Source organism: Hordeum vulgare, chromosome 5H (assembly GCF_904849725.1).
Source record: "Hordeum vulgare subsp. vulgare chromosome 5H, MorexV3_pseudomolecules_assembly, whole genome shotgun sequence".
NCBI classification, from domain to species: domain Eukaryota; kingdom Viridiplantae; phylum Streptophyta; class Magnoliopsida; order Poales; family Poaceae; genus Hordeum; species Hordeum vulgare.
This window is the reverse complement of record NC_058522.1, coordinates 44,809,514-44,828,240: the sequence shown is the minus strand read 5'-3', so window position 1 is coordinate 44,828,240 and position 18,727 is coordinate 44,809,514.

Below are 18,727 nucleotides of genomic sequence, written 5' to 3'. Positions count from 1 at the left end.
CTTTGTGTAGCCTTGGGCTACAAGTCGTGCCTTATTCCTCACCACCTGACCATCCTCCTCTTGCTTGTTTCGGAAAATCCACTTGGTGCCGATGATATTGTGCTTGTGAGGATCTGGTCGTTTGACGAGCTCCCATACGTCATTCAGCTTGAATTGAAGAAGTTCGTCTTGCATGGCTTGGATCCACTCCAGTTCCATGAAAACCTCAGCAACTTTTGAAGGTTCTATGATGGACACAAAGGAGAAATGCCCACAAAAGTTAACTAAGTGTGAAGCTTTTGAGCAAGTGAGAGGCCCTGGCGCGTTCATGTCATCGAGGATTTTGTCAAGTTCTACTTCATTTGCAATCCTCGGATGAGCTGGTTGAGGATTTCATCTGGGCTGATGAATTGGTTCTGGAGGTATTTCCTCAGGAGCATCTTCTTGATTTTCATCAGTGCTAGGGATGATCTCTTCATCAATTTCCTTAGTGGGAACAATGTCTTCAGTTGCGTTGAGCTTTATTGCTTCCTCGGGAGATAGCTTATCTAGATCAGGAGGCAATTGCTCTCTTTGCGAGCCATTAGTTTCATTTAACCGCACATCTACAGTCTCAACAACCTTGTTGTGATAGGTGTTGAAGACTCTGTAGGTGTGCGAGTCCTTTCCATAACCGAGCATAAAACCCTCATGTGCCTTAGGTGCAAACTTTGAGCTATGGTGAGGATCTCTAATCCAGCATTTTGCACCGAAGACTTTGAAATAACTTACATTGGGTTTCTTGTCAGTGAGGAGTTCATATGAGGTTTTCTTGAGGAATTTGTGAAGATATACCCTGTTGATGATATGGCATGTAGTGTTAATTGCTTCAGGCCAAAAGCGACGAGGAGTCTGATATTCTTCAAGCATGCTTCTTGCCATCTCAACCAGAGTCCTGTTCTTCCTTTCGACGACACCATTCTGTTGCGGAGTATAAGGAGCAGACAATTTGTGAGTAATACCAAGTTCATCAAGATAATTATCAATACTAGTGTTTTGAACTCTGTTCCATTATCACTCCTGATGTGTTTGATCTTGATGCCGAAGTTCGTTGAGGCCCTTGAAGAAAATCGTTTGAAGACTTCCTGCACTTCAGTTTTATATAAAATGATATGCACCCATGTGTATCTGGAATAATCATCAACTATGACAAAGCCATATACAGATGTTGCATTTGTTATAGTGGCATAATGAGTAGGTCCAAATCGATCCATGTGAAGCAATTCAAATCGACGAGTAGTGGTCATGATAGTCTTCGAGGGGTGTTTGGATCTGGTCATTTTCCCAGACTCACAAGCACCGCAGAGGTGGTCCTTGAGAAATTTGACTGATTCGATGCCGATGACATGCTTCTTCTTCGCGAGCGTGTGCAAATTCCATATGCATGCATGACCAAGTCTTCGATGCCACAGCCACCCTTCTCAGGTTTTTGCTAGTAAGCAAGTGGCTGGTTGTGGACCTGTAGAGAAATCAACAATGTACAAATCCCCTCTTCTAACACCTTCGAAGACTTTGGATCTGTCGGATTCCATGATGACAACACATCTATATCTTCCAAAGATAACAATCATATCAAGATCACAAAGCATTGAGACAGACATGAGGTTAAATCCAAGGGATTCAACAAGCATCACTCTGTCCATGTGCCTATCCTTGGAAATAGCCACTTTGCCAAGTCCCAATACCTTTCTTTTACCTTTGTCAGCATATGTGATTTGCTTCAGGGGTGATGGAGTTAGTGGCATATTCATCACCAAGCTTTTGTCACCAGTCATGTGAAGTGTGCAGCCACTATCAAGAACCCACTCAGTACTCTTGGGTTTGTCATCCTGCAGATGAATTAGTACAACTTACCATCTCATATGCTTCAGACTTAAAGAATATGATATCAATTTCATCAGATAGGAATTTCATCATAAACAGAATTATAAGGACGTGTGAAATATTTCTATTTCATCAATATTAGCTTGCGTCCCATCAAGCGTTTTCCTTAGGTCTCCTGCAAATTCTTCAGATGATGATTTTCATCTGGAGACCTGACATGCAGAAGTGATTAGTTCAATTTCTTCACCACCCACATGTGAAGGGCTGGTAAAGCATTCATCATCCTGCGAGCACCATATGAGAAAGGGGGCATTAAAGCTAATGCACTTCTCTTAACAGTAGGGGGTTAAAGTACTCAAATGAATATGCAGAGAATTTACTTGAGGATTTATGAACATAATGATTTGAATAATAACGCTCATATTCATATTCCTTGTAATTTCCCTGCATATTAGAAGCATTAGCACGGGTACGAGCATAGTTTTGACCAGTTGAGGATTTTGATCCTCTTGAAGACTTTGGTCCTCCTGAGAAATTTGATATGGGGTTCAAATTCTTCATAGGTGGTGTCATGAGGACATTCACCTGAAGATTTTCAAGCCAACTTTTGGGAACCCAGATTTTCCTCACGGGAGGCCCATTCCTGCAGTTAGTTCCAACATATCGAGCAAATACTTCACCAGATTGATTTTTGAACACTTTATAGTTGGAGTCAAATGAATCATCTGAGGAATAGGATAATTCACATGAAAATCCTGTTAGATCGGATGGATCAAAAGGAGGCCCTTTGGCAGCAACCCATGAGGTTTTGGGATACTGCTCAGGTTTCCAATATGATCCATCAGCATTCAATTTCCTCTCAAAGGCAATTCCTTCTTTCCTCGGGTTCCTGTTCAAGATCTGCTTTTTGAGCACATCACAAAGGGTTTGGTGTCCTTTGAGACTTTTGTATATGTCTGTCACATACAATTCCTTCAACCCTGCATTTTCATCAGTGACATTTGTGGTTTCCTCAAGTGAGGAATTTGACACTACAGGAGCAGTTGAAGAATTTGTAGCAATAGAAGCATTTGATGATTCTGGTGAAGAATCAGCAGTTTCACATTCGATGCATTTAAGACATGGAGGAATGAATTCAGCTTGAGCAGCACTGATGTGTTGAGCTAGTAATGAATCATTTTCAATACGAAGATCGTCATGAGAAATCCTCAGGTTCTCAAGATCAAGCTTCCTTTGAAGAAATTCATAGGAAAGTTTCTCATGATCAGCGAGGAGTGTAACATCACGATCTTGAAGATTATCAAATCTGGACTGAAGACTTTTCATATCTTCAGTAAGGATTTGGGTAAGATTCATTTCATCATTCAACAGATCATCACTTCTGTCTAGCAGTTTATGAAGCTTTTCCAGGGCAGTTTGTTGTTTCGTGGCAATGATAGCAAGTTTACTGTAACTGGGTTTTTTATAATCATCAGGTTCACAGTCAGTTGAATCAGAGGAGGAAGCATCATTCGGTACCTTTGAACCTTTTGCCATGAAGCAATAGGTTGGAGCGAAGTCATCAGCATAGTCATCAGTGTGGATGGTGTTATCATTTTCTTCAAGGTTGAAGATTGACTTGCTAACGAATGTGGTTGCAAGTGCGAGGCTAGCCTATCCAGATTCTGAGTCTTCATCAAAACCCTCCTCTTCATCACATTCCTCGGATTCTGCCTCAGAATCTATTTCCTTGCCAATAAGTGCCCGAGCCTTTATGAAACTAGTCTTCTTGTGTGATGAGGACTTTGAATATGAGGATTTTGAAGATTTCTTCTTTTTCTTCGAGTCATCAGAACTTTCATCCTTGTATTTCTTTTTCTTTGATTACTTTTCCCAACGAGGACAATCAGCAATGTAGTGACCTGATTTCTTGCATTTGTGGCAGGTTCTTTTCTTGTAGTCCTCAGATGAAGATTCTGATTTCCTCATATCTCTTCTTGAAGATTTACCGAACTGGCCACATCGTGTAAACTTTTGGAATTTCCTCACGAGCATTGCAAGATCCTGTCCAAATTCTTCAGGATCACCAATGCTACCATCCGAGTCTTCTTCTTCAGATGAGGAAATTTCTTTGGCCTTCAGTGCACGTGGTCTAGAATAGCTTGGTCCATATAGATCTCTCTTTTCTTCTTGTTGGAATTCGTGAGTATTGAGTCTTTCAAGTATATCAGCTGGATCAAGCATCTTGTAGTCTGGTCTTTCTTAAATCATCAGAACTAAAGTATCAAATGAAGAATCCAAAGATCTTAGCAGTTTCTTCACAACTTCGTGATCAGTAATGTCTCGAGCTCCCAGTGCTTGCAGTTCATTTGATATGTCAGTGAGGCGATCAAAGGTATCTTGGCAGCTTTCATTGTCAAGCCTCTTGAAGCGATTGAAGAGATTGCGAAGAACATCAACACGAGAATCGCGCTGGGTTGATACTCCTTCATTTACTTTGGACAGGCTTTCCCAGATAAGTTTTGTTGAGCCCAAAGCACTCACTCTGCCATACTGGCCCTTGCTCAGATGGCCAAAGATGATATTCTTCGCTTGAGAGTCAAGTTGCTTGAATTTCTTCACATCAGCGGCAGAGACAGTAGCAGTGATGATAGGGATGCCATGTTCCACAATATACAAGAGATCGTTGTCAATAGCTTGTAGATGCATCTGCATCTTGGTCCTCTAGAAGGGAAAGTCCTTTCCTTCAAAAGTAGGACATCCTGTAGTAACCTTGATCATGCGTGTAGTCGACATAACTAAAACTCTAGGTGGTTAAACCAAAATCACACAGAACAAGGGAGTACCTCGCTCTGATACCAATTGAAAGTGTGTTATGTCGACTAGAGGGGGGTGAATAGGAGATTTTTAGAATTTCATCACTGAGGAAATTCCTTTTGAGGAAATTCCTCACTGATGACTAACTTGCAGCGGAAACAGCAAAGGATGAGGAGTGCAAAGTTTCACTACAGCAGTTTTCAAGGTGAAGAATATGAAAAACAGTTTGCACAGTATGCAGACACGGAGAAAATAGATGAGGATTAACTCGCATGAAGAATTTGGGGTTGAGGAATTTCAGAGAAAGTCTTCAGCAAATTCTTCAAATAGTGACAGTGAAAATCATCAACATACAATATGAGGAATGTAAAGAGTTGAAGAAATAGAACCCGTTTCATAGTGAAGACAGTGGTTGATGACCCAGTTCCAACTGTTGTGACAGTTGTACATCTGCTTTGGAGCGGCTTGGTATTGAAACCAAAACACACACGGTCCCGGGACACACGGTCCCTACCGTATTCTCCTTGGGCTAAGAACACACAGTCCTCGCCCAACACTCGTGGTAATTCTTCAGGGCAGACTTCCAAACCCTCACAAACTTGGTCACCTGGCGATCCACAATTGACTGTTGGATTGCTCTAGACCATGATGCCTAACCGTCTGGAGGATGCACAGTCCTCAAAGGTAAATGGCTTCAGTCCCACACAGGAACAACTTCTTCAGTGGTGCTCAATCACTTGGTTTTCGGTTTGTGGTTTGGTGTTTGGGGTATTTCCTCACTGATGACTTACTCTCGAAGACTCTGAGGAATTTGGGTTGCTCTTATGACAAGTTTCACCTTCCAACGGAGAAGCCAACCCGCTAATGGTTGTGGGGCGGCTATTTATAGCCTGGGAGCATCCCGACATGATTTGACATTAATGCCCTTAAATAATATGATCGTTGGTGTGGATAAGATTAGTGATGTGGCATTACTTGCGGTAACGATCGGGGCCCTCAACTGTGAGAGTCCTCATGTCTCTTATATTCCTCACTTGAGGCTTTTGGTAGGATTAGGCTTGGGTAGAGCATCATGAGGAAATTCATTCCGGCGTGTTACTTTGACCCCCATTAACAGTACGGTGTTCCTATGACTCAAAGGTGAAGAAAATAAAACAGACAGAATAAATCTTCATGCTTCAAAATCTTCAGATTACTTTTCTTCACGACACACTGAATTCCTCATCTTCAATTTCTTCATGAGGAATATCAATTTCATCGCAATTTCTTCTTCGATTCAATTCTTCAGCTTCAGACCAATTTCTTCAGCCGAAGATATTCATTTTTAGGGGTAGATATTCATCGAATATTTCAAACTCCCCAGCGACTTATAGATCCTGTGTACACTCATGAACACATTAGATACTTAACCTATAAGTCTTCAAACCACCAAAATAACTAAGGGGCACTAGATGCACTTACACCCACGCCATCTGGTGCCCTCCTTCGTCCTATATTTACCACTCCAATAGGAAACCATTCCACCGTATCTAGAATTGCAAATTTCTCCATCGTTCCGCCGCTACAGCGCTTCCGAGCTCGGAAGAGCCAGAAGACCTCTTCCCGGCACCCTGTTGGAGGGAAGATTGACCTCCGGGAGCTTCTCCAACGGCATGGACGCTTCCCAGACGTGTCGTGAGTAGTCCTCCTTGGACCATGAGTCCATGACTAGTAGCTATGTGATGTCTTCTCTCCAATCTTGTGCTTCAATGCTTAGCCCTTGTGAGCTGCCCTACATGATCAAGGCATCTATGTAATTTACCTGTTGTTGCTATGCTTGGTTTGCTAGGATCCGACGGATTATGAGATTATGTTCAGATTGTGATGAGTTATATATTTGGTTATCCATTTATATTATGTTCTTGAGTAATTCATGCATGTTCTCCGTTGCTTTTTATTGCTTTGCCTGAGTAGTAGATTGTAACTCCAAGAGGGAGCGTTATGCATGATTGTGGGTTCATGCCCCTGATGTCTAGCTTCAGTGACAGAAACATGAGACTAGGGGATGTGTTGTTGCCACCAGGGAGAAAATGACGGTGCTTGTGACCATGGTTGTAAGGATTGTTTACCTTACGCAAAGTTCGTTAATGCAGTTGTCCGTTGCTTTGAGTTTACACTTTGGGTGGGGCTCGCAACTTAATACCAGCGAGATGTTATGGATAGATATCTCAGTGTGGATGATTAGAGAGTAGACGCTGATGGATAAACGGACTACTTGTCTTGGCATACTGCCCATTACTTTTGAGCCTCTAACTTTCTAGTAGCATGATTAGCATTGCGGTGCGTTTATAATTCTGTCAATTGCCCAACTGTAATTTGTTTACCCAGCATAGTTGTTTATCATCTTTTGGGAGATAGACATCACTAGTGAACATCATGTGACTCTGGTCCGTATTATCACCATTGTTTACACCTCCACCATCTACTATTTTTATTTACTTTTTCGTTGCAATCACTATCACTATTCCCGCTTGTGTTTTGATCCTTTGCAAACTACAAGGCCGAAGAGATTGACAACCTCTCTATACTCGTTGGGAGCAAAGTTATTTGTTGTGTGTGCAGGTCCACATATTCTGCTAACGCCAGAGTAGCGGACACCTACTTGTTGATCCTCGGAGTCCTCCTAGTTCGATAAACCTTTCAGTCCATGTGTAAGCGAAATCTACTGCTGACTACATCTCTACCTTCCACTTGGGGTAACCAACGAGGGGCAATAAGTATATCCATCAACTCGTCATCAAGCAAATTTCTAGCACCGTTGCGGGGGACTCCAATCTTCAAGATAGGGGAGTTGACAGTATCTTTTACCTTTGCTTTATAATCTTGGTAGTTTGCTTTCTAGTTTTTGCTTTAGAGTCTTATACCCAAAAACCACAAAAAAATAGTTGCTTTGTTTAGTCAATATGTCTAAGTCCTTTGCCTTTGGTGTTGCACCTGAAGGAGAGATTCTTACCTTCAAACACAGGGTTGGAGAAAGTTTGAAACATGCTTGGTATAGAATTAAAGATTCTCAAGATAGAGCCACCAAGAAGCAATCCACCGCTATTTTTCTTAGAATTTTTTGTGTTGGTATTACTTCTTGGAATAGGTTTGTTCTAGACACAACAATAGGTGGGAATTTCTTGGAAGCTCCCGTTTGGGAGGCTCTTAACGTTATGGAAAATCTTGTTGGAACCCCACCTATTGTTGACATAAAGGATGATATCACTTTAGCTCACATTATGAGTAAACTTGAGAATATAGAGCTAAAGATGCCAAGCATTAGTAAAATAAATGAATTATATCGTAGGATTCAAGGGAACTTAAATAGACTTGATAGCTCCATGCACAAAATTTACAACACTTTGGAGACTCTTAAATCCCACGATGTGGATCCATCTAGGATTGATAAGATCGAGGTTATTATTGAAACTTTAGGAACTACTCTAACCTCCATCAAGACTAAAAAGGTAGAACCCCCCGCAAGTAAGGAACCTAAGTTCGTTCACGTACCCAAGGTTCCTCAACCCAAAACGAGAATATCTATTGCTAGGGGTGTTGAAACTGTGAAGACCTTGGAAGAGATACCTCTCTTAAATAGAATTAGAAATGAAATTCCAATTGGTCTTACTACCTTTGCTTTTGTTCCTAGAAGTGTTTCCACTAAGCCTCTCTTTGAGAGTCCTCTTAAGATTAGTTGTACTATTTAAGAGCTTTTTGATGATCTTTGTGATGGTCCAATTGATACAACTTGATCTTTTTGCATCATGCCTAGCTCAAAGGCATAAAAGAAAGCGCTTGTTGGGAGGCAGCCCAATTTGTTTTTACTTTCAGTTTTACTTGTCTTGATGCTTTTTTACTATTGTAGAAACATCATTGTATCTTTATTTTCAAGCTTTGTGCCAAGTTTTAGCCTCCGATTGCAAGAAAGTTCAAAATTTGTGACATGCTCTCCAGAAACAGATTTTGTCTGTTTGACGGAAAAATTCGCCAAAAATCACCAGATTATCTTTTTGGTTTCAATTGTTTTGACAGTATGCTATATAAAATTGTCTTTCTGGAGTCTGTTCTGAGTTTTTTGATTTCAGTTTCAGAAGTGCCCCGAAAAAATTATTACTACCTCATGTTCTTTTTTTCACAGATTCTGCCATGTTTTGCGTTTTTGTTGTTTTGCAAATCTTAAGCTTGCTTTTTCTTTGAAAAACCCTTTTGTAAATCTTGAGAAACATTAGCTCTTCATGAAAATCTTTATTTCCAGTAGACAATAAATTATTTTATTATGGGCACTAACAACTCTAATCAGCTTATGATGAGTTTCGTATGAAGGGAGTTTTCAAGTATGCGATGGAAGATGATGAAAGAAGATCCAGGAGTGTCAAGCGCTCAAGCTTGGGGATGCCCCCATGCACCCCCAAGAAATATTCAAGGAGAATCAAGGGTCTAAGCTTGGGGGTGCCCCCGTGCATCCCCTTCTCCATCAACAATCATCAGTTCGTCCTTCTCCATGCTATATTTTTATCACTTCATATGTTATGTGCTATGCTTGGAGCCTCCCGCTCTTTAATTTTTAGTTTTTTTTAGTTTTGATTGCTGTTCATAACAAGTTGTAACCTACCCTTATTTTTTTGGAAGAGAATAACGCTCCACTCCACCCTAGAACACAACATAGGTTTTCATGCTTATCTTTTTTGTGTGTTCTTTATCTTTTCATAGATGCTGTCATGCTTAGCTCTTAGTTTTCATGCTTTATCTTTTTAAGAGATTTTATTTTGGTTGATTTTGGAACTCTCTTGAGTTATCATGCTTATCTTGTTTAGAGAGTTGGCATGTTGCACTGAGTTGTGTGTCTTGCATGAGTAGGTAATTGAGGTTGCTATTTAAGTATAGTAGTAACTTGCAATAGTTTTGAGGTATTGATTTGAGTAATGTTTGGACTATTGGTCTCAAGAGCTTGAGCCTTTTAGTGATAGGTGTCGTATTTTGGGAAATCCATGTGTATTTTCAAAAACAAAAAATTAGTTGAGAACTCTAGCTACTAGATGGATTGCTAACCTCTGGAGGGGTTTGAATATATAGAGTACACTCACTTCATCATGGGTCGAGGATGCACAAGGATAATCAGACCCCCAAACACTCCTCCTTGGGGTACTTGTCTCTTTGTGAATCTCCTAACTAGATAGAGAGTTACTGATAATAAGTGAACGAGTTCTTCGGACTAATGCGGGTATTTGATTGTTGGCACTTCCACCATCCATATTTTGCTAGCCTCTTCGGTACCATGCACTGCCATTTCTCATCTCGAAAGTTGGTGCAAACTTCGCCGGTGCATCCAAACCCTTGGCACGATACGCTCTGTCATCATAAGCCTCATTATATCTTTCCTCAAAACAGACACCATACCTACCTATTAAGGCATTTCCATAGCCTTTCCGAGATACATTGCCATGCAACATCCACCATCTCATGATTTGATCTTCATGTCATACATGCTTTTGCTTGATCGTGGAGTCGCATGCTAGTTGGGCCTTGCCCTTATTATTGCTACATGACGCGCTAGTTTCATTGCATATCCTCCTACACTGCAGAGGCATACATTTGCATACATCATGATAGTCTTGATTTGTCTTTATGTTGAGTACTTCTTATAAAGTGTGGAGATCTTATTTTTATTCTTGTAAAACATAGAGTGTTGCCCTTAAGTGAGGAAAAGATCCCAAAGAGGACAAATTAAAAGATCCCAAAAGAGTACATATGAAAGATCCCAAAGAGGACAAATGAGAGATAAAAAGGAGCTGAAGAGGCCACAAAAATAAATAAAAAAGAAAGAAATAAAAATAAATAAGAAGAGAGAAGGGGGCAACACTACTATTCCTTTTGGAAGATCCACACTCATACTCCATTGTTATATTTGTACTCCATAGAGATTAACATTCATGCATAACTATGTGGGGACCCTTACACTATAGAACCTAGCTTGTATATTCCAATGATGAGCCTCCTCAAATGAGCTCTAGGTCTTCATGAGCAAGCAAGTTGGATGCACCCCCACTAGTTCCATTGGAGATCTTACCTTAGTTCATATGTGCATCCGTTGCATGGCAATCCCTACTCCTAACATCATATCTATCATTTGGCTTTCTCTCGCCTATAATTGTCCTCATTGATGTGACCCTTTCACACCTTTTTTGTCTTCCTTCCCCATCACTATTCTCTTTGCCATCCTAAGTACCAATATATCTTGCTCGCGCTCATCCATTGCACGAGTGCTCAAACTCGAAAGGGAGAGGATCATTTTGACTTGTGCCTGAGTAATGGTCCGGGAGTGAGTCAAAAAGATTCCGAAGGAGACCAAGTGTGAAGTTTTAGTAGATTGTGTTCTTAATTAAACTATATATTATTTTTATGCTCTAAACCCATCTCTCACTTCTTGCATGCAAACACCATTTGGAGACATTCGAGTCACGGACTGCGAGAGCTCTTGCACCTTTATGTTCTTACTTTGCTATTTTCAATACTAAATATAGACTCTTGCTTGTTATTGTCTTGACTTGAATTGCATATCTTACTTGCTTTACTTTGAAGTTCTTATATGTGTGTTAACATGTCACCACAGAAATTATTTGTGTTATCATTTACCTACTCGAGGACGAGCAGGAATTAAGCTTGGGGATGTTGATACGTCCCAAACGTAACTATAATTTCTGTTTGTTCCAGGATCTTTTGGGTGACATTGTTATATGTTTTGCTACACTTTTATACTTTTTTACACATATTTGGACTAACCTACAAACTCAGTGCAACCAATGCCAGTTTCTATCTGCTGCTGACTTTTTTGCAGGGACTTTTACCCCAATTTACAGAGTCCCAAAAATCTCGAGAAAAATATATAAAAATCAGCATGACGGAAGCTTCACGAGCACCAAAGGTGGGCCAGAGGGGAGCCAGGGCTCGCCCGGGCGGCCTCCCTGCATGGTCCACCCCCTGGTCGCGCCACCAGGTCACCTGGGTGGGTCCCACGCCCTCTGGTGCCCTCCTTCGGCCTATGTTTACCTCTCCGATAGGAAACCCTTCCATCATATCCAGAATCGTGAATTTTGTACATCGTTCCGCCACCGCGGCGCTTCCGAGATCGGGAGCGCGAGAAGACATATTCCCGGCACCCTACCGGAGGGAGGATTGAACTCCGGGAGCTTCTCCACCACCATGGACGCTCCCCGGACGTGACGTGAGTAGTCCTCCTTGGACCATGAGTCCATGATGAGTAGCTATGTGATGTCTTCTCTCCAATCTTGTGCTTCAATGCTTAGCCCTTGTGAGCTACCCTACATGATCAAGGCATCTATGTAATTTACATGTTGTTGCTATGCTTTGTTTGTTGGGATCCGCTAGATTATGAGATTATGTTCAGATTGTGATGAGTTGTATATTTGGTTATCCTATTATATTATGCTCTTGAGTAATTCGTGCATGTTCTCCGTTGCTTTTTATTGCTTTACCCGAGTAGTAGATTGTAACTCCAAGAGGGAGCGTTATGCATGATTGTGGGTTCATGCCCCCTGATGTCTAGCTTGAGTGACAGAAACATGAGACTAGGGGATGTGTAGTTGCTACCAGGGAGAAAACAACGGTGCATGTGACCACGGTTGCAAGGATTGTTTACCTTACACGGATTTCGTTCATGCAGCTGTCCGTTGCTTTGATTTTACACTTTGGGTGGGGCTCGCAACTTAATACCAGCGAGATGTTCTGGATAGATATCTCAAGGTGGATGATTAGAGAGTAGATATTGATGGATAAACGGTCTACTTGTGTTGGCGTACTGCTCATTACTTTTGAGCCTCTAACTTTCTAGTAGCATGATTAGCATTGTGGTGCGTTTATAATTCTGTCAATTTCCCAGCTGTAATTTGTTTACCCATCATAGTTGTTTATCGTCTTTTGGGAGAGAGACATCTCTAGTGAACATCATGAGACTCTCGTCCATATTACCACCATTGTTTACACCTCCACCATTTACTGTTTTTATTTACTTTTCCGTTGGAATCACTATCACTATTCCCGCTTGTGTTTTGATCCTTTGCAAACTACAAGGCCGAAGAGATTGACAACCTCTCTGTACTTGTTGGGAGCAAAGTTATTTGTTGTGTGTGCAGGTCCACATTTCTGCTAGCGTTGGAGCAGCTTATACCTACTTGTTGATCCTCGGAGTCCTCATGGTTCGATAAACTTTACATTCCCCATGGAAGGGAAATCTGCTGCAGACTACATCTCGACCTTCCACTCGAGGTAACCAACGAGGGGTGAGAAGTATATACATCAACTCGTCATCACGCCTGCACACACTTAACCGCCGAACCGTAGCCGGCCGTGGCACAAGCCACCTCGGGCTCTCCGACCCACACAGGGAGTGCACCATGTGTGGCATCCCGCAGGCTGAGGCCTCACAAGACCGGCTGCAGGGCGGGTCCCGTTTGACTGCTACCTCGTCCCACGCATGCGGATCTTCTAAGGATTTGGGGACAACACTTGGCGCTCCCGATGCGGAGTAATGCCGCCCGCGCGGCGCGGGGGTAGTGGGGATCGTGCATGTCGGATCCCCTCCCCCACTACCCCACGCAGGATTTAAATGGGTAGGAGGAGGGGCCGAGGGAGTGACGACGAGATGATGTATATACTTCTCGCACCTCGTTGGTTACCCCAAGTGGAAGGTTGGGATGTAGTCAACAACAAGTTTTCCCTCACATGAAAACGGTATGGTTTATCAAACAAAGACGACTCCTAGGACCAACAAGTAGGTGTCTTCCACCCTGGTGCTAGCAGAAGACGTGGACCTGCACACACAACAAATAACTTTGATCCCAACGAGTACAGAGAGGTTGTCAATCTCTCCGTCCTTATACTTTGCAAAGGATCAAAACACATGCGGGAAGGTAATTTTGATTGCAACGGGAAAGTAAATGAAAGTGATAAATGATGGAGGTGTAAACAATGATGGTGATATGGACCTGAGTCACATGATGTTCACTAGTTATGCCTCTCTCCCAAAAGATGATAAACTACTATGCTTGGTTAAAAAATCACAGTTGGGCAATTGACAGAATTATGAACGCACCGCAATGCTAATTATGCTACTTGATAGTTAGATGTTCAATAGTAATGGGCAGTACGCCAAGACATGTAGACCGTTTATTTATCAACATCTACTTACTAATCATCCACCTTGAGATATCTATCCACAACATCTCTCCAGTATTAAGTTCCGAGCCCCACCCAAAGTGTAAACTCAAAGCAACGGACAATTGCATTAACGAACTATGTGTAAGGTAAACAATCCTTGCAACCGTGGCCACAAGCACCGTTATTTTCTCCCTGGTGGCAACAACACATCCCCTAGTCTCATGTTTCTGTCACTCAAGCTAGACATCGAGGGGCATGAACCCACAATCATGCATCACGCTCCCTCTTGGAGTTACAATCTACTACTCGGCCAAAGCAATAAATAGCAACGGAGAACATGCATGAATCACTAAGGAACATAATATAAAAGGATAATCAAATATATAACTCATAACAATCTGAACATAATCTCATAATCCATCAGATACCAACAAACCGAGCATAGCAATAGCAAGAGAATTACATAGATGCCTTGATCATGTAGGGTAGCTCAAAAGGACTAACCATTGAAGCACAAGATTGGAGAGAAAACATCACATAGCTACTGGTCATGGACCCATGGTCCAAGGAGGACTACTGACGGCACGTCCGGGAAGCGTCCATGGCGGTGGAGAAGATCCCGGAGGTCAATCCTCCCTCAGGCAGGGTGCCGGGAAGAGGTCTCCTAACACTCCCGATCTCGAAAGCGCTACGGCGGCGGAACGATGGAGATTCGCGATTCTGGAAGTTGTCGAAGGGTTTCCTCTCGGAGGACTAAATATAGGCCAAAGGAGGGCATCGGGGGAGGTGGGTCCCACCCAGGCAGCCTCCTGGCGCGGCCTAGGGCCTGACCGCGCTAGCAGGTCGCATGGGCAGCCCCTGGCCCCCATGTGGCCCATCTTCGGTGATCTCAAAGTTTATATTTTGCTGATATTTTACATAATTTTCCTGGAATTTTTCGGGCTTCGGAAAATTTGGTAAAAGCCCCTACAAAATTAACATCAGCACACAGCAACTGGCACTTGTGCATTGAGTTAAAAGGTTAGTCCAAATATGTGTAAAATGATATAAAAATGTAGCAAAACATATAACATTGACACCCAAAAGATCTTGGAACAAGCAGAAATTATAGATACGTTTGGGACGTATCAACATCCCCAAGCTTAATTTCTGCTCGTCCTCGCGTAGATAAATGATAAAACAATAATTTATGTGGTGACATGCTAGCACACATATAATAACTTCAAAGTAAAGCAAGTAAGATATGCAATTCAAGTCAAGATAATAACAAGCAAGAGTCTATATCTAGTATTGACTTTAGCAAAGTAAGAACATAAAGGTGCAAGAGCTCATGTTGTCCGTGACTCGAATGTCTCCAAATGGTGTTTGCCTGCAAGAAGTGGGAGATGGTTTGAGATCATAAAATATTTTTTTAATTGAGAACTCAATCTACTAAAATTTCACACTTGGTCTCCTTCGAAATCTTATTTTGACTCATCCCCAGATCACTAGTGAGGCACAATTTAAAATGATCCTCTCCCTTTCGACTTTGAACACTCATGCAATGGATGAGCGTAAGCAAGATATGTTGGCACTTATGATGGGAAATAGAATAATGATGGAGAAGGAAGACAAAAAGGTGTGGAAGTCTCACATCAATGAGGACAACCATAGGCAAGAGAAAGCCAAATGATAGATATGATGTGAGGAGTAGGGATTACCATGTAACAGATGCACATATGAGCTAAGGTAAGCTCTCCAATGGAACTAGTGGGGGTGCATCCAACTTGTTTGCTCATGAATACCTAGAGCTCATTTGAGGAGGATCATCATTGGAATATGCAAATCCAGTTCTATAGTGTAAGGGTCCCCACATAGTTATGCATGAATGATAATCTCTATGTAGTACCAATATAGCAATGGAGTACGAGTGTGGATTTTCAAAAGGAATAGTAGTGGTGCCCCTTCTCTCTTTTTATTTCTTTTTTCTTTTTCTTTTTCTTTTTTTCTCTCTTTTTTATTTTTTGTGGCCTCTTTGGCTCTTTCTATTTATCTCTCATTTGTCCTCTTTGGGATCTTTTGTTTGTACTTTTTGGGATCTTTTCCTCACTTAAGGGCAACACTCTATTTTTTACATGAATAAAAAGAAGATCATCACACTTTATAAGAAGTACTCAACATAAAGATAAGTGAAAACTACCATGATGTATGCAAATGTATGCCTCTGCCAGTGTCGCACGATATGCAATGATACTAGCGCGTCATGTAGCAATAATTGGGGCAAGGCCCAACTATCATGCGGCTCTACGATCAAGCAAAAGCATGTATGACATGAAGAACAAGTCATGAGATGGTGGATGTTGCATGGCAATGTATCTTGGAAAGGCTATGGAAATGCCTTAATAGGTAGGTATGGTGGATGTTTTGAGGAAAGATATAATGAGGCTTATGTATGACAGAGTGTATCATGTCATGGGTTTCAATGCACCGGCGGAGTTTGCACCAACTCTCAATGTGAGAAAGGGCAATGCACGGTACCGAAGAGGCAAGCAAAATATGGATGGTGGAAGTGCCAACAATCGAATACTCACATTAGTCCGAAGAGCTCATATACTTATTATCGGTAACTCTCTATCTAGTTAGGAAATTCACAAAGAGACAAGTACCCCGAGGAGGAGTGTTTGGGGGTTTGGTTATCCTTGTGAATGCTCGACTCATGGTAACGTGAGGGTACTCTATATATTCCAACCCCTCCAGAGGTTAGCGATCAATTTAGTAGCTAGAGTTCTCAATTATTTTTTAGTTTTTGAAAAACACACAGATTTCCCAAGATACAACACCTATCACTAATAGGCTCAAGCTCTTGGCACCAATAGTCCAAACATTACTCAAATCAATACCTCAAAACTATTGCAATTCACTACTATACTTAAATAGCAACCTCAATTACCTACTCATGCAAGACACACAACTCAGTGCAACGAGCCAACTCTCTAAACAAGATAATCATGATAACTCAAGAGAGTTCCAAAAGCAACCTAAATAAAAGCTCTTAAAAAGATAAGCATGAAAACTAAGAGCTAGGCATGACAGTAGCTATGGAAAGATAGAGAACACAGAAAAAAGATAAGCATGAAAACCTATGTTGTGTTCTAGAGTGGAATGGAGCGTGTCTCTCTCCCAAACAAGGTAGGCTAGGTTCCGACTTTTTTACAGCGATCAAAACTAAAACAAACTAAAAAGTAAAGAGCGTGACGCTCCAAGCGTAGCACATAACATATGAAGTGATAAAAATATAGCATGGAGATGGATGAACTGATGATTGTTGATAGAGAAGGGGAAGCACGGGGCCATCCTGAAGCTTAGACGCTTGAGTCTCCTTGCATATTTCTTGGGGTGCATGGGGGCATCCCCAAGCTTGAGCGCTTGACACTCTTGCATCTTCTTTCATCATCTCCCATCGCATACTTGAAAACTCCCTTCATACGAAACTCATCATAAGCTAATTAGAGTGGTTAGTACCCTTAATAAAATAATTCACTACCTGCTGAAAATAAAGATTTTCATGAAAAGCTACTACTTCTCATGATTTCCAAAAGGTTTTTGCAAATAAAAAGTAAGCTTAGGATTTGCAAAATGGTGAAAATGCAAAACGTGGCAGAATCTGTGAAAAACAGAACAACAAGTAGTAAATAATTTATATGGGGCACTTCTGCAACTCAAATCAAAAAATCAGAACGGATGTGAGAAAGACAATTATATAGAGCATGTTGTCAAAAAATTCATATCAAAAAGATGATCTGGTGATTTTTGGCGAATTTTTCCGTCAAGCAAACAGAATCTGTTTCTCGACAGCACGTCACAATTTTTGAACTTTCTTGCAATCGGAGGCTAAAACTTGGCACAAAGCTTGAAAATAAAGATACAATATTGTTGCTACAGTAGTAAAAAGCATCAACACCACTAAAACAGAAAGTAAAAACTCAAAGTAAAGATGACAAGGGTTGTCTCCCTAGAGCTCTTTCTTTATAGCCATAAAGATAGTCTTAAGATTTTAATGATGCTCTCGTAGGAATAAGAGTTTTAGAACAAAAGAGAGCATCAAGAAGCAAATACCAAACATATTTAAGTCTAACATGCTTCCTATGAATAGGAATATTGCAATAGAATAATTCATTGAAGCACAAGGCAATAAGCATAGGAAGGCAAAACAAGTCGAGCTTCAAAACCTTAACATAAAGAGAGGGAACTTGATATTATTGAAATATCTATAAGCATATGTTCCCTTCTCGTAAGAATTTTCAGTGGGATCACGAATAAACTCAACAATATAAGTATCACATAAAGCATTGTTACCATGATCCACATGGACTTCATGAAGAGGCTAAAACTTGGAGTAAAAGAGAGACTGGATCTCTTCCCAATCCCGTAGGTGAGAATCATCTAGTAGCCTATACCATTCCAATGCTTTTCCTTTCAGTGACAAGGCAAATAATTTCCCATGACTCCATCTCTTGTCAAACATGAAATCTTAAACAACTCACAAAGTTCTGTAAGTTTCAACAAATGAATACTAGGATTGACTGTTCCATCTCCTGCATAACAATCATTCCTAATTATTTCAATTATCCCAAGTGGTATTTTTAATGGGATACATTTAGTAGGTGGATGAGACTTCTCTACCATGGGTGTGGTAAAGCGGCCTTCCCCAAGCAGCGAACTAAGAGTGTGGTTTTCCATAAGCCTAACTAGTGAAGTCACACAACTTAGTGTTCTCAGTGAAACCCATAGCAGCAGCAACAAGCAAGAATAAAGCAACTAATTTTTTGTGGTTTTTGGTATAAGACTCTAAAGAAAAAACTAAAAAGCAAACTAACAAGAATAAAAAGCAAAGGTAAACGATAGCGTGCAACTC